This window comes from Camelus ferus, chromosome 4 (genome assembly GCF_009834535.1).
Source record: "Camelus ferus isolate YT-003-E chromosome 4, BCGSAC_Cfer_1.0, whole genome shotgun sequence".
NCBI lineage: Eukaryota > Metazoa > Chordata > Mammalia > Artiodactyla > Camelidae > Camelus > Camelus ferus.
In genome coordinates this window covers 67,530,436-67,544,924 of record NC_045699.1, presented here as the reverse complement: position 1 = coordinate 67,544,924, position 14,489 = coordinate 67,530,436, and the positions used below count along the sequence as shown (strand labels likewise).

At 45.2% G+C, this 14,489-nt stretch overlaps 1 protein-coding gene across 12 annotated transcripts in view; it reads right to left on the bottom strand.

The window, feature by feature from the left end:
* RALGPS1 (Ral GEF with PH domain and SH3 binding motif 1) overlaps positions 1-12,846 on the bottom strand; it is a 269,898-nt gene extending 257,052 nt beyond the window's left edge. For 4 of the 12 annotated variants that reach the window (XM_032478475.1, XM_032478477.1, XM_032478478.1 and 1 more), the window contains exon 1: positions 4,887-5,134. The gene's annotated coding sequence lies outside the window, so the exon portion shown is untranslated. Of the gene's footprint in view, positions 1-4,819; positions 5,136-12,674 lie in introns of those variants that run through there. The other 8 variants (XM_032478470.1, XM_032478469.1, XM_032478474.1 and 5 more) reach the window with 4 other exon arrangements.
* Positions 12,847-14,489: the final 1,643 nt, after the last annotated feature.

The following is a 14,489-nucleotide window of genomic DNA, read 5'->3' as shown; positions in this document are numbered from 1 at the left end:
TCTGCCTGGCTGCTTCCCTCGAGGTCTTCTGTCACCGCCAATCCCCTACTGGCCACATTCTGCTTGTGTATGACTCCTCCGCTGACCGTCAGCTCCCCAAGGGCAGGATGGAACTCCTTCATCTCCATGTGTCCAGCACCCAGCAAAGGGTTTAGCCCAAAGCAGGGGCACAGCAAGGCTGGTGGGTGAAAGCCCACGTGAAGGAGGTGAAACCTCCTCTCCTTGTAAGAAAGTGGCCCCAGAAATGCCCCAGGATGTCCCCCACAGAAGCCAATCCAACCAAATCTCCCCCATCCTTGGTCAGAATCTACAGAACACCTACTCAGCTCCCTGGGGCCAAGGTCACCTCCAAGGAATGGTCGGCAGCCACATTTCTGAGGAAGGGAGAAGTGGGCTTCAGCAGGCATGAGCAGTTCATTTTCAGACTGGCCCTTCTTTCTCTTCCCCATCTTGTCCTGGAGCAACTGGAGCAAACACTTCTTCCCTCTCTCATCCCTAAGACTTTGTAGGACAAGTATCACCAGCCAGACCCAAAGCCTACAGCTTGTACATGGCACAGCACACGCGTGTCTCAGCCAGCAACTCAGATACTTGGGGAATGAAGTAACAGAGTCCAGAGTCTGGGTTTCACCAAAGACCTGAGTTTGCCAACGTTTGTCAGCATGACTTGTCTGAGCAGTGGCGCATCACAATGTCTACCAAGAACCTACCCTGGAGACTCAGAAGCAAAGAAAGTAGGAGACTTTCCCTGTGCAGGGAAGAGACACAGGCATAGAATAATGCATGCAATAGCAAGGTGCATGCTCCGATCAAGGTACGCACATGACAAAAGACAAGGGAGCACAGATGGGAGTGGTCACTTGTAGAAGAATTGAGTAGGTTTCACAAAGGAGGAAAAAGCTGAACTGGGAGGCCGTTCCCAAATCACTGAGGGAGAAGTTGTTTCCTGCCTCCATAACATCCATACTGTTCACCTCCCCACCACTGGGCTCTGTTCTGTAATCAGCAACTTGTGTGCCTGTCCCCCCACACACCACGTGAGCATCTCGAGGGCAAGGACTTTGGGTATTCTCCATGGCTCACCCTCAAATGCCCAGTAAATATCTGCTAACAAATGATTTTTAAAAGTCTACTTTAGAGTATTAATAACAAAGAAGCTACCCCTTCTTGAGCGTCTACCATGACCTATTACTGCAAGTACCTTGCATACACGATCTCATTTCTTCTACACAAAAACCCCAAAAGGCAGATCCTATTATCACCATCCATTTTACAGATAAGGAAACTGAAACTCAGAAAGATTAGGTAAATTGCCCCAAGTCATACGCTAGTGACAGAGGTGGACTTTGAATCATGAGCTGAATGGAAAATCAGTTTTCAATTCCTAGTGAACAAATCCCTTTTCCTTTCTCCTTCTGTGTGTGCCTTGCATCCAGATACACGGAGTGCCCTTTAGTCTATTGTTAACTGGAACCAAAGCCACTTCTTCCCTAGACGAAAACAAGGACTGTCTCTTGTTAGTCTTCCAAACAATGACCACTAACCATTACTGAGTAAACATGATGGCGGCGGAGGGTCGGGTGTGGAGTAGAAATACAAAATTGTGCTTAAAATATCAGTCAAAAACATTTATTAAGGAGGAATTACATGTATCAATTGGAACGTTTTCCACTTTTGGAACAATTTCCAAAATAGATCAAGTAGATAAATGCAGGAGCAAGAGTATGTATAGAACGTTATTCTTTGTGTAAGAGAAAAAATAAATGAGAATATGGCAATAGCGGTTGCCACTAGGGAGAAGACTGGGAACTGGCAGATTGAGGTAAGAAAGACACTTTACAATTTGTCCCCCTTGAACCACTTGCCTTTAAAAAAAAATCCATGTGTGACTTTTTTTTTACTTCTTAAAAAAGTAAGACAAAAACACCATTTAAATAAACCACTTATTGCCAGGCCTTTCCCAAATGCTCACATACATATATAATTGCAACCAGGAAAAAAAATCTTATGTTTATGAAAAACAGGGTGAACTTAATTTGTGGTGAAACAGGACTGTGAAACTACTTTTGTCTTTCATGCTGAGGTTCACTAATTTTACAATAAAGTTGTTGCAACATTTTTTTTCTGCAATAAATAAAATGCACTTTGAAGGTACAGATACAACAAATATATAAGCAGCAGGGACAATTTGCCACATCTTCTTCGAAAGTCCTTCATCTGTCCCTTGGACAAATATTTAATGAGGATCTACTAAGTGCGAGGCAAAGTGCTCAACAGGTATTTTTAAAAGAACTAAACAACAGGTCATTAGTTTCCTCCCTCCTGCCTTTCAGGAAAACATGACAGCATGCTGTTCAGAATGTCAGTGTCATTGATCATTCCTCATGCTCACATATTCTAACCCCATCCTCACTCAGTGAAGGCCTGGAGAGGGGAAGAGCTCTGACCAAGGTTACATAAGAAGTGAAGGCCTCAAAATTACCAACCCTGCTCTCCTTACATGCGACACGTTGTTTCACTGTGTTGAAAGACAGGTTGGCAAGGTGTGGCAGAGACAGACCCTTACACTGAGTGCCTAATATGTCAGGTGCTTTCACGTATCTTTTCACATTTATACTTCATAACAACCTGTCAAGGTGGGCATGATTATCATTGTTTTACTAATAAGGAGGCCAAAGCTCTGAGAAGCTAAGAAACTGGTGTATGAGGCTTCAGATGCAGATCTGTCTGACTTTCAAGCCAGAACTCACCCTCCATGCTGAAAAGGAAAATCAATTTTAAAAGGTAGACTGAAGCCATATCAAGAGCCCTGGATGCAATATTTTCCATTAATGAAGCTTCTCTCTCAACCCTGGATGTTGTCACTCCAATTACGCCAATCAAAGAGCCAATCCCCTCATTATCCAACACATTTTCTAGCTCTTGTGTGCCAAGTCTGGGCTTTCCTTTTAACCCACAGAGCATGATGCTTACTCAGAGTCCAGCAATCTCTGAGAGCTATTTACATAATTTCTGCCCAGACATAATGGGACAACTCACACAAGCATAGGCCCCAGTAAGAACCCATCCCTGAGATGCCATCTCCATGATGCCACTGGGTCATCACCACACCAAGTGGTAGTGAGAGAGGCCAGCATCACAGTGGTTGGCCCTCAAAAGTCCTATAGCTTCTAAAGTAAAGAAAAATGCAGGCCAGCACAGGAGAAGCCTCCTCATGCCTTCTCTTTCATCCATGCAACACAGGTAGAAGGAATGACAGTTCAGACTGGTCACACTGCTAGTGACCAGAGGTACTGCACAACGCAAGATCTCACATGTGGAAATGGGACACTTCCAAAGCAAGGTCACACACATGGGCATGGGACACTCTTCCAAATAGGAGGAAGTCTTCCTTCTGGAACATGGTAAAATCAATGTTCATACTTGGATGGGGAGGGGAAATTCTATAAGCTCAAGTCTAAGTCTCATGCTCCAGTTCAGAGTCCTTACTGGGGTTGGGGTCTAAAGGTCAGCAATTAAATGTTCCTGTGCTTTTCATCTGCCTTTGCTCCCTACCACAGCTCCCGCTGGCCTCACTGGGAGGAGCAGTCACCATCCGAGACAGGAATGAGTCCCACCACAAACCTCATCCCAAACTCAAACAACAAAATGGTCTAATGATCAGAAATCCCCTCTTTTTTAGACCCTCAGTCTCCAAGTGCAAGCTGCCCACGGGAACAGAAGCAGCAGACCCAGAACTTTACCTAAGGATATAAACAGTAAGCACTGTTCCATCCTAGCCTCGCAAGGCAGGTATCATGATGCTCACTTCACAAAGAAACAAAGCTCAGACAGGTGAAAGACTCTCCCAGGTAACACAGAGGCAAAAGCTTCTGAACCGTCATTCCTCTTCTTCCCCTCACCAGGCTGCCTTTTCAGTCTTTTGGAGACCACCACTGTTAAGATTTGCCACAGCATCTGGTACCAGAAGCCAGCAAGCCAGAGCCCTTCCAGCTTCACACTAACTACTCCTCAGGTACACACATTTCTCAACAGCTGATGGAATGAAGGCCAACCGCCTTCCAGTCTAGGCATGCCCCCTGCAACAGGACAAGCCTCTAAGACTGAAAAACGGTACGCCCCACTTAAGGGCACGGCGTGGTACGAGAAGTCCCCGGCCTAGTAACCAGGACAGCTGAGACCCAAGTCCGACTCAGCAGAGACACACGCAGGCCTAGCCAGCCCTTCGGGCCCAGCCGCAACCCTCGAAGCCTCCAGAATCCTCAGAGAGCCCAAAGCTCCTGCTCCCACTCAAACACCCTGGACAGCGGAGAGGGTGGCTATCTCTTCTCCCGCGACCACTCACCCTCGGCTCGCTTCTCACCTGGGCCCCGCTTCCGGACCTGCAGCCACTCAGGGCCCCGCCCCCCGCCCCTGCAGGTCTCCCTAGTCCCGCCCTTTGCACCTGTGGTTTCCTCAGGCCCGGCCTCTCCAGCGGCTTTGGCTTCATCTCGCAGCCCCCTCCCCCTGGCAAACCTGAGGTCCCACCAGGCTCCGCCCCCTCGCACCTGCAGCCCCCTCGGCCCCTCCCAACTGCCTCCTCCCGCCCCGCCCCCTGCACCTGCGGCCTTTCCCTATCTCCACCCCCACACCCGCTGTTCTCCATACCAAAACCCCCACCCCCACCACGCACCTAAAGCCCCCGGCCAGGCCCCCATGCTAGCAGACCTACTGGACACAACCCCCGTCCCCCCGGCCCCGGCCCCGCCTCCCGTCCCCCGCCCCCCGCCCCAAGGCCCCTCCCCGGCCCAGCGGCCCCTCGGGGTCCCGCCTTCCGCACCTGCAGCTCTCTCCGGCCCGGCCCTCACGGCTCCGCCCCGCCCCGCCCCGCCGGCCTCTCCTCTCACCGCCTGCTCTCGTTGCCGCCGCAGTCCCGGCCGGTCACCTTGACGCGGGCCGCAGTGGCTGCCGCCGCCTCCTCATGGCCCTGGGAGCGGCCCAGGCGGCAGCGGCGCCTTCGCTTGGAGGCCAGGGCCGGGCCGAGCCGGGCCAGGGCCAGGCCGGGCGCAGCTGGAGCGCGGGCCGACGGGGGAGCGAAGCCGGTGCCCAGCCGCAGTAGGAACCGTCCGCTCCTGGGTCTGAGCGGCGGGCCACCTAGCCAATCGGCGCGCGGCGCCTTACCAGCCCGCCCAACCAGCTCGTCGCAGAGGCGGAGACACGCAAATAGACCGGCTGGGCGCGCTAGTGCGCAGCCGCTGCAGACCAGGTCCTCCCTGTCCTCGGCCTCCACTGTAGCCCTCAGACGCCCTCTCCGCCTGCAAGGATGCTCGGCTGCTTGCACACCCACCTCAGCGCCCTGCCACGCCCATCTCCTTCCTAGAAATGGCAGCGCATCTTACTCCCTATACATCCTTTCAGGCCTCAATTTCCCCTCGAAACCTCCACCTGGGATTTATTCGTTTTCAACAAAAAATGGTTTTGTAAGAAACATCACCTTAATGCCCATTCTTTACAACTCGGAGGTAGGCACAGAACATAGAACGTCAGAGCCAGAAGAAACCTCAGAGAGCCTTGGGTCCAAACCGTTTCTTTTACAGCCGGGCAAAATTAAGCCCCTCAAGGGGAAGGGACTTGCCCAAGACCACAGCAGTGCAAAGCAGGGAAATGAGGTTGTCTCTTGTCTCTCTGCTCCCAGATCCTTTACTCTGTGCCACGCACGATGAGGTGAGCAGAAAGGTTAAGTCATTTGATTAAAGTCGCAGAGACAGTAAGTTGCAAAGACAGTCGAAAGCAGTTCTGTGAGGCCCTGGAAGAACCACAGAAAAATCTCTGTTCTGCCTCCCACAGAAAGGAGGCCCTATGTCCTGCCTTACTCTGAATGATTCTTGGACACATTAGACAAGTGGAACGTCATTTTGACAATCTTCAAATTCATTTTGCAGTAACATCAGAGTACAGAAAGATTTGGTTGCTGTGTTTCCCAAAGCTTACGAAAGAAGAGAAAAACAAACAAAAAGAAATTTTAAAAAAATTTTAATGGTCAGGGATGTTTAAAGTTATCAATACATCCATTAACTACGTTTTAACTTTAAATAAATAAATAAAATCAACGGTTCTTTCTTAAAAAAGAAATAGAGTCCATGAAAATAAACCATTTCTCATTCTTCCAGTATCTCTGAAGGAAATTTCCGCCATGTTGCATTAAGAAAAGAATAATCATCAAAGATGATACTTTGCTATTTTACTTGAAGAGAACAAGAGACACTGTGATGCAATGGTTCCTTCTGCTCAGACCCTCTGGATTCAGAAATTCACAGGGTGGGGATTGAGTGCAAAAGTTGGGGACTTTTGACTGCCAGAGTCCAAACTCTGATTGTGCCACCAGCAAGCTGTGTGCACTTAAGCAAGTTACTTAACATCTCTATGCCTCATTTTCTTTACTGAAAAATGAGTATGCTGAAAATAGCACCCTCTTTAGAAAGGCTGCTGGATTAGATGAGATGACATATGGAGGAAGGCCTGATACCTAACAGGAGCTCAGTAAACATTAGCTATTGTTATTTCTATCTTTGTGATGTAGGGCAAGCATGGAGGTTCAGCACAGTGCTTGTAATATAAGCTTGCTAAATGGCATGTCTTATTTTCAGTATGCTCATGCATAGATTCAAAGTTCTCTTCAATGAATATAAATTCTTCTGTAAGACATCAAAAAGTTATTTTAAACCCAATTTTAAAATGGGAAAATGATCTCAAAAATGTTACTGGTTGCCCTAAAGTTTACAATATACATCTTTAATTAATCAGAGTCTATCTTCAAATAATATTATGTCATTTCTTATGCAATGTAAGGACCTTATTACCCCGAAGAAACATGTAATGATGGAAGGAAGCGGCTCCTGTTCTGTTCTCAGGGCTGAAGGGACAAAGGAATGTTTAGGTTCTGATCACCAATTCCACTGTTTGGGAGTGTTACTGAATCAGTCTCAACTGGACCTGTACCAGGGTCCTATCCCAGGACAAGACACCTTGGCCAGAGAGGTTCTTTTTCTGCTCTGATTCACAAGCTTATAACAAAACCGATGCTAAGTCTGGAACAGCACAAGCTTTATTCAATGGCCAGAGAATGGAGAACCAGGAACCTAGTTTGCAAATCAACTTCTCAACTCAATTTGGGCAGAGATACCATATATATAAGAAAGTTGAGGTAAAAAGAAGGGAATTGGAAAGAGTGGGAGGACTAGTCATGACTTATCTGAGAACAGGGGTATGGCTTGGAACTGATGCAACACTCCTTTTCAGTCCTTGTATGGGCTTTTCTGATTGTTGTATGGCAGTCATCAACTGTCATGCGCTGGTGGGTGTGCCTTTTAGCTGATGCATTACCATGAGCATATAATGAGGCTCAGAATCTACTGGAAGTCAAATGTTGGGCCTGCTTGGTTCTAACCAGTTCTTATTTTCCTTTTTGCAGCTTTCTCCTGAAACTTAGATAAGAGCAATTGTTTTCCATTTGAGCAAGGGGCAGGGGTATGATTCTGGGGCAACAGCCTAGGTAGTAGGAGGGGGCGTGGTTTTCTCCACACCAACCAGCAACTCTTCACCATCATCTGGGTATGTTGTACAATCCAGCTCAATTCTGATACCATCTATCTGGAGATAGCTTCAAATTCCAAAGGCTAAGGGCTCAGTCCCACAAGAATGCCCCGACTTCAGCCACCAATCACAAATCCAGGTTGTTTCCTGATCCTGACTAACTGGCTATAAATCAGAGGTCCCCACAAACCCCTCTTCAGGTTTTTTTTTTTTCTGTGTATATATATGTATTTTTATGGAAGTATAGTCAGTTTACAAGGTTGTATCAATTTTTGGTGTACAGCACAATGCTTCAATCATACATGAACATACATATATTCATTTTCATATTGTTTTCACCATAAGTTACTATAAGATATTGAATATAGTTCCCTGTGCTATACAGTATGAACTTGTTGTTTATCTATTTTATATATATTAGTTAGCATCTGCAAATCTTGAACTCCCAATTTACCCCGTCCCACCCGCTTTCCCCACTGGTCACAATGTTTGTTTTCTATGTCTGTGAATCTGTTTCTGTTCTATAGATAATTTCGTTTGTCTTTTTTTTTTTTTTTTTTTTAGATTCCACATATAAGTGATATCGTATGGTATTTTTCTTTCTTTTTCTGTCTTACTTCACTTAAAATGACAGTCTCCAGGTCCATCCATGTTGCTGCAAATGGCATTATTTTATTCTTTTTTATGGCTGAGTAGTACTCCATTGTGTATGTGTGTATATATATATACACCACAACTTCTTTATCCAGTCATCTGTTGATGGACATTTAGGTTGTTTCCATCTTTAGGTTTGATTAATTTGCTAGAGCAGCTCACAAGAACACAAGAAACCGGTTAACTCACTAGATTACCAGTTTATTACAAAAGATATTATAGGATAGGAATCAATAGCCAGATGAAGAGATACACAGGGCAGGGACCTGCACAGTGGAACTTCTGTCTCCCAGAGTTTGGGGCCTGGTATGGAGGCACATGAAGTATTCTAGTTCACCAACCTGGAAGCCCTCTGAACCCCATCTTTCTGGGTTTTTATGAAGGCCTCATTGCATCAGCACAATTGATTAAATCATTGGCCATTGGTGATTGGTTCAGCTTCTAGCCCTTCTTTCCTCCCCAGAGGTCATAGGGGTGGGATTAAAAGTTCCAACCCTCTACTCATTGGTTCCCCTGGCAACCAGCCTTGCCCCCCCATCTTTGGGGGATTCCCAAAAGTCACCTCATTAACATAGTTGTGGTTGAAAGGGGCTTGTTATGAATAATAAGATACCCATTTCACCTTTATGGCTCTGAAGCACTTTTTTTCTAGGAACTAAGGACAAGATACCAAATATTTTAACAAAAGACGTTACCATTGCTCTAATTGCTTAGAAACTTCTAAGGGTTTAGGAAGCTGTAAGGCAGGAGCCATAGATGAAGACCAACTATATATCACAATATCACAGAAGATTCTGGAATATCAGAACCTAAAAGTTCAGAAAAAAGTCCAAGGAAGCTGATCCACAGAATCATGAGAAAATGAACTGGCTATTGTTTTAAGGCACTAAGTTTTGGGATGGTTTGTTATGTAGCAATAGATAACTAATACAAATAAATATCTTCACACTCTGGGAGCATTCTGAGAGGTCGACCCACGTATCTCTTCCCAAAGACCTCTTGTGACCCTCTTCCAATCCTTTTCTTTCCAAATCCCTGACCATCTACCCAAACCACTAGCCACTGCCCATGAATCCTATGCACACCTGCACTTCTGGTCATCTCTCAGTCCACACAAAGTGGACAACCAAATGCATTGTCCACTGGGAGGATTTTTCTCTACTCCATCTTTTAGAAATAGTCTTGCATGGGGCTGAGATCTTTCACCAGTCCATTTCTACTAGGTGGCAGCACAGGTGGAGATTGAGGCTCTAAGTTTAGATTGAGGCAGAGGAAACCATACAGCAGAAGCAGATGTTATGGGTATGTAGTCCCCTATTCATACAATGTACAAACAGTGCCTTCTGGACATTTTGAAATTTGATGTCTTATAAACCATTTCTCCTTGATGGTGGATTGCTGCTGTCCATACCCAACCTTATGGCTTGGTGGACCAGATAATACCCAGTCCTTCATGAGCAGCTCAGTCACATGGTGACTCAGTGCTCCAGTATTAGGAAATGGAGGTGTTAAAAAACAAAACAAAACAAACAAACAAACAAACAAACAAACAAACAAACAAAAAACCTTAGTGGATAGTACCAACCTCACAAAGTCATTCTGAGGACTCAAGGAAATAATGCATGAATGGTGCTTAATATATTGTCCGGCACCTAGTAAACGTTTAATAAATGGCAACCATTTATTGTACCATCATTGACTGGTACATCCAGTAGTAGTAATGGTTTACTACATAGGTCTGTTGAAAATTAGTGTGCTAAGCATGTCACATTTTAGCATACTGCTCATGTCTCATTGAAATATAATATAGTGGCATTCTAATTCTAGACATCAGTCTTTACACTGAGTGACTGTTCAGTCAGTGGTAGCTTCAGACCCACTTTCCCCGTGTTCCAAAGTCAGGTTTCTAGGTGGAGCAGGCTGAGGGCTGGCCCCAGACCCTGGTGAAGTCCCCAAGGCTATCTACCCTGGAAGCCAACTGGTTGACCTTCCCTGGATACAAACCTCACTCTCCAGCAGTGTTCTCTATGAAAAAGCCTTTCCAACCTAGGCATTTCTATAGTAGACACTCCATTTAAGTATTCATTGAGTTGAGTTATACTGCCTCCCTATGGCCACAGGGTAAAATCCAAATTTCTTAGCTTGAAATAAAATATACCTGAACATCTGGCTCCAACTACCCTACCCACCCTCATCGCCTAATTGCTAGCATTCATAAAGCATTTACTATATTTCATCTCATTAAATACATGATCTTGTTCAATAAGTACAGAGATCTAGGGGTATTAAATACAGAGGTCATTATGTTCATGTTATTATGTAATGTAATATCACATGCTGTATATATTATACATGTATACTTTAACCTAAGTAGTCTCACACAACATACGCTCTTTTGTAGGTTGCTTTCTCCCACTCAGCAACAGGTCGTGGGTATTTCTGCATGCCGTAAAGGTTTTACATCTTTATATCATCATTTTGTTTTATTTCATTTTACTTTTTATATCATCATTTTAAATGGTTCCCTTAATAGCATTGTAGGACTGTATCAGATTTACTGATGGATATTATAAGGGCTTAAAACTTGTCAATATTATAATCAAAACTGGGATGAATAAATTTGTATGCCTTTTGTTATTTGTTAGACTATCTTTTTAGGTTAAATTCATGAATATAGTACCACTGTATCAAAGGGAATATGCATTTTTAAAATTCTGAAACGTGGTACCAGTCTACCTTCTACAGATATTCTATCCTTATATTCTCAATATCAGAGTGTGAGTATCCAATTTCTCCCCACCCTCATCAATGCTAGGTACTGCCAACCAAATAAATAGAAAAATGGTTTTTCTAATAATTGCTTTGATTGCTTTCTGCAGCAATAAAGTATCTTTCTCATGTACTTATTAGCCTTGAATATTTCCTCTGGAGATTGATTACTTCTTTTTTTAGCCATTGAAATTTTTTTTTAACCATTTTTCTTTTTAATTGAAGTATGGTTCATTTACAGTGTTGTATTAGTTTCAGGTGTATAGCAAAGTGATTCAGTTACATATATACATCTATCTATTCTTTTTCAGATTCTTTTCCACTATAGGTTATTACAAGATACTGAATGTGGTTCCCTGTGCTATATAGCAGGTCCTTGTTGTTTACCTATTTTATATATAGCAGTGTGTATATGTTAATCCCAAACTCCTAATTTATCCCTCCCCAACCCCTACTTTTGGGGATTTATTCTTTAAGTCCTTTCCCTTTTTAAAATTGAACTATTCATCTTTTTCTTATGCATTTTAAAAAGCTCCTGTTCTATCTGTTGCAAAAGTTTTTTTCTAAACTTATATTGAGTTTTTTTTTATTTTGTTGTTTTTCTTTTACTAAACGTATTTTATGTTGTATATAGTCAAACCTATTTTCCCCCTTAGGATTTTTTCTTTTTGGTCTTCTCCTTTAAAAGATCTTCCCCACTGCAAAAGCAAATAAGCCAGCACCTCCTTTTTTTTTTAACTAGTTCTTTCATGGTTTCATTTTTCTACAATTAACTATTTAATTTATGTGAATTTTGCTTCATGCTCTTGCCCCCTCTTTGCTTTGTTGGCCTCTTCCCTCAGAATGGGTCTCTCCTGGTCCTTCTCTCTCCAGCAGGATATAAGTTCTCAAGGGAACTCAAAACTAGTCACAGGCAGTTTTAGCCCTAAAGCTGAGGTCTCTACTTACAGGATGTGTCCTCTGGCCCCAGCCAGTGAATGCAATTTATATCTAATGCAAAACTAGCAGCATTTCAATGCTTTTCCACAGTGCACCAGGGCTGGCAAAGGCTCGTGCCAATGTAATCCTCCTCAGACACAGTAGGAGGGAGTGGTGTCCTGAAATTACTCAGGTCAGGCCACCTGAGTTCTGCCATGTAAAGCCCGAGAGAGTGGTCATCTCAGTGCCCAGGACAAATCCCATTTGCACAATACCCTGTCCTTGGTCCTCTGCCCTCTAGAGTTCTCAGGGTTACCAGGCCCTGTCGCTGGCTCTCTGGGGGGAATCAGTGAGACTGGAAGCCTCAGCTGTCCACACTGAGCCCCCAGGAGTCCTTTCCATCTGGGCTTAGACCATTATATCCAGATAGCACCTGACACTTTATAAAGGGAAACATTTCACAAGTAAAATTGTAGGTAGAGAAGGGCTGGGCTGACCTTCAGGGTGGAAGTCTCTAGTCCTCACAAAGCCTGCATTTGGCCAGCCCCTGACTGCAGTTGGAAGTTAGTTACTGAACACCTGTAGCATTCCTGTTTTGCCACCAGCCTGGCCAGGGGCCAGCGGGCAGGAAGAGGTGAGAGAGACCCTGGTAGGGGATGCAGTCGTGTTGAAATGGCAAAGAGGAAGGGTTTGAAGCCAGCCACTGGCCCCCGTGCCTTCTCTCTGCAAGGATGATACACGCAGGATAGGAATCCCCTTACCTGGCTGAGTCAGAGCAGTCAGAGCACTCAGAGCACTGTGAGGTTCAGAAAACCTGAGCACCCAGGAGAATCCATGATCACAGGGAGAGGAAGCTCTCAAATGGGTTGATGTAAGGCCTCCGAGGAAATTCAGATGCAAAAGTCCAGTCTCAGAGCCCAGATCTCCAAAATTAAAGGTGGCTTTTGATTCTCGAGTTAATATTTGGAGAAATAAAGGGAGATGGCGAAGGAGGCGAGGGGTAAACAAACAAAAAAAAACAACAGAAAATAGCTCCAGGGACCCAGATGTGTGATGAATGGAACGTCTGGCAGAGACAAGCTAGTTAAAATAACAGTCACACAAAAGCAGTTTTTTTGCCAAAGATGTGTTCTTCCAAGTTATGGATTCCACCACCTCAGTTCCAACAAAATTCTGTTGGAAACATGTGTCATAATAATGTTTGTTAAAGCCCCAAAGTGGAGGGAGAGGCAGATAGAAAAAGGAAGGATGTCTCCGTGGCCTAGACTCTAGAGAAAATAGCCCAGTGTCACATTCAGCCTAGAGAATTCTGACTCCCTCCAGCCAAAGACAGGGCTGGAGGGAGTCAGAATGGTGTCCTTGAGTATTTAAAGCACATCGTGGTCCTGTACAATAGAACAGAGAGCCAAGGGTCCAACTCCAGGGAGGCAGGTTTGGGGCTCAAGGTAAGGAAGGACTTTATATCATGGAAGGCTGTCAAAGCAGAGTCTCTTGGGAGGCAGCCAGATTTCACAAGCAAGTAGAAACTGGAGATTATTCACATGGACCAGTGTAGAAGTCCAAGGACTGGGAGGCAGGGAGGAGATGGCTTAGGAGGGTCCTGCCCAGTCTTATGAGAGCACAGGGTCTTTCCCTTCCATGCTGAGCACTCTGGGGAAGGGGGTGGAATTCAAAATGATTTATCCTCTGCTTTGCACATTTTACAGAACACACACACACCCCTACGGTACCTGAAGGTGGTGCAAGCAAACTTGCAGGATCTATTCTAGCTCAGAGGCCTGGGCTACGCATGGCCCCTGCTAGGGGCAGGGGAGCCCAAGGAAGGACAACAGGGCAAATCTTGTGTCACAATTCTTGGACACAAAGAATAATGCCCAAGGGTTGATCAGAGTGCCATAGCTGAGGCCAAAAGGGATGAAGACATGTTCTGAGTGACAGGACCTCACTGCCTCCGCAGCAAAGCCGAGGCCAGCTTGTCTGCCTTGCCTGAGGGGTGACAAGACCAGCAGCAACACCAAGCTGGGGGATGTGGCTAGACTAGCCCCTAGAGGCCCAGCCACACTGATTAGACCCAAGCTCCATTAAGGCAGAGGCCGGAACAAGAGAAGCCCTAGTGAGACCTTTGAAAGATGAAGGGCAGGGCACCTGTTTGCATCTCAGTGTTGGAAATAGAGGCAGCTCTGGCCCTGCAGACTTAGGCAGGTTGCCCAGTGGGTGACTGCATTATAATCACTGTTAACATAAACATACACCTCCCCCACTGCCACTCTAGAATAATAGCACATTCTTAACCATTGAAAGCCAGATCAGCAAGCTTTAACGTGCACCTTTCGCCAAGCACAGCACAGCAATCACCCAGTGAGGGCTCCATGGCACTGCCCCAAGCTGAGGTGTTCTGCAACACTGGTTTCCTTCAAGGTGGCCTCTTTCTGCCATTTATTCTATAAGTTCTAAAAGTCTTGAGCCCTGTTTGCTGACAAAAATCATGCAAGCTAGGCCTGCCTTGCAGAGTAAAAGGAAAACATCAGAGATATTTAATTATGAGTCATTGAGGCTTGACGGGTTTTTTAAGGAAA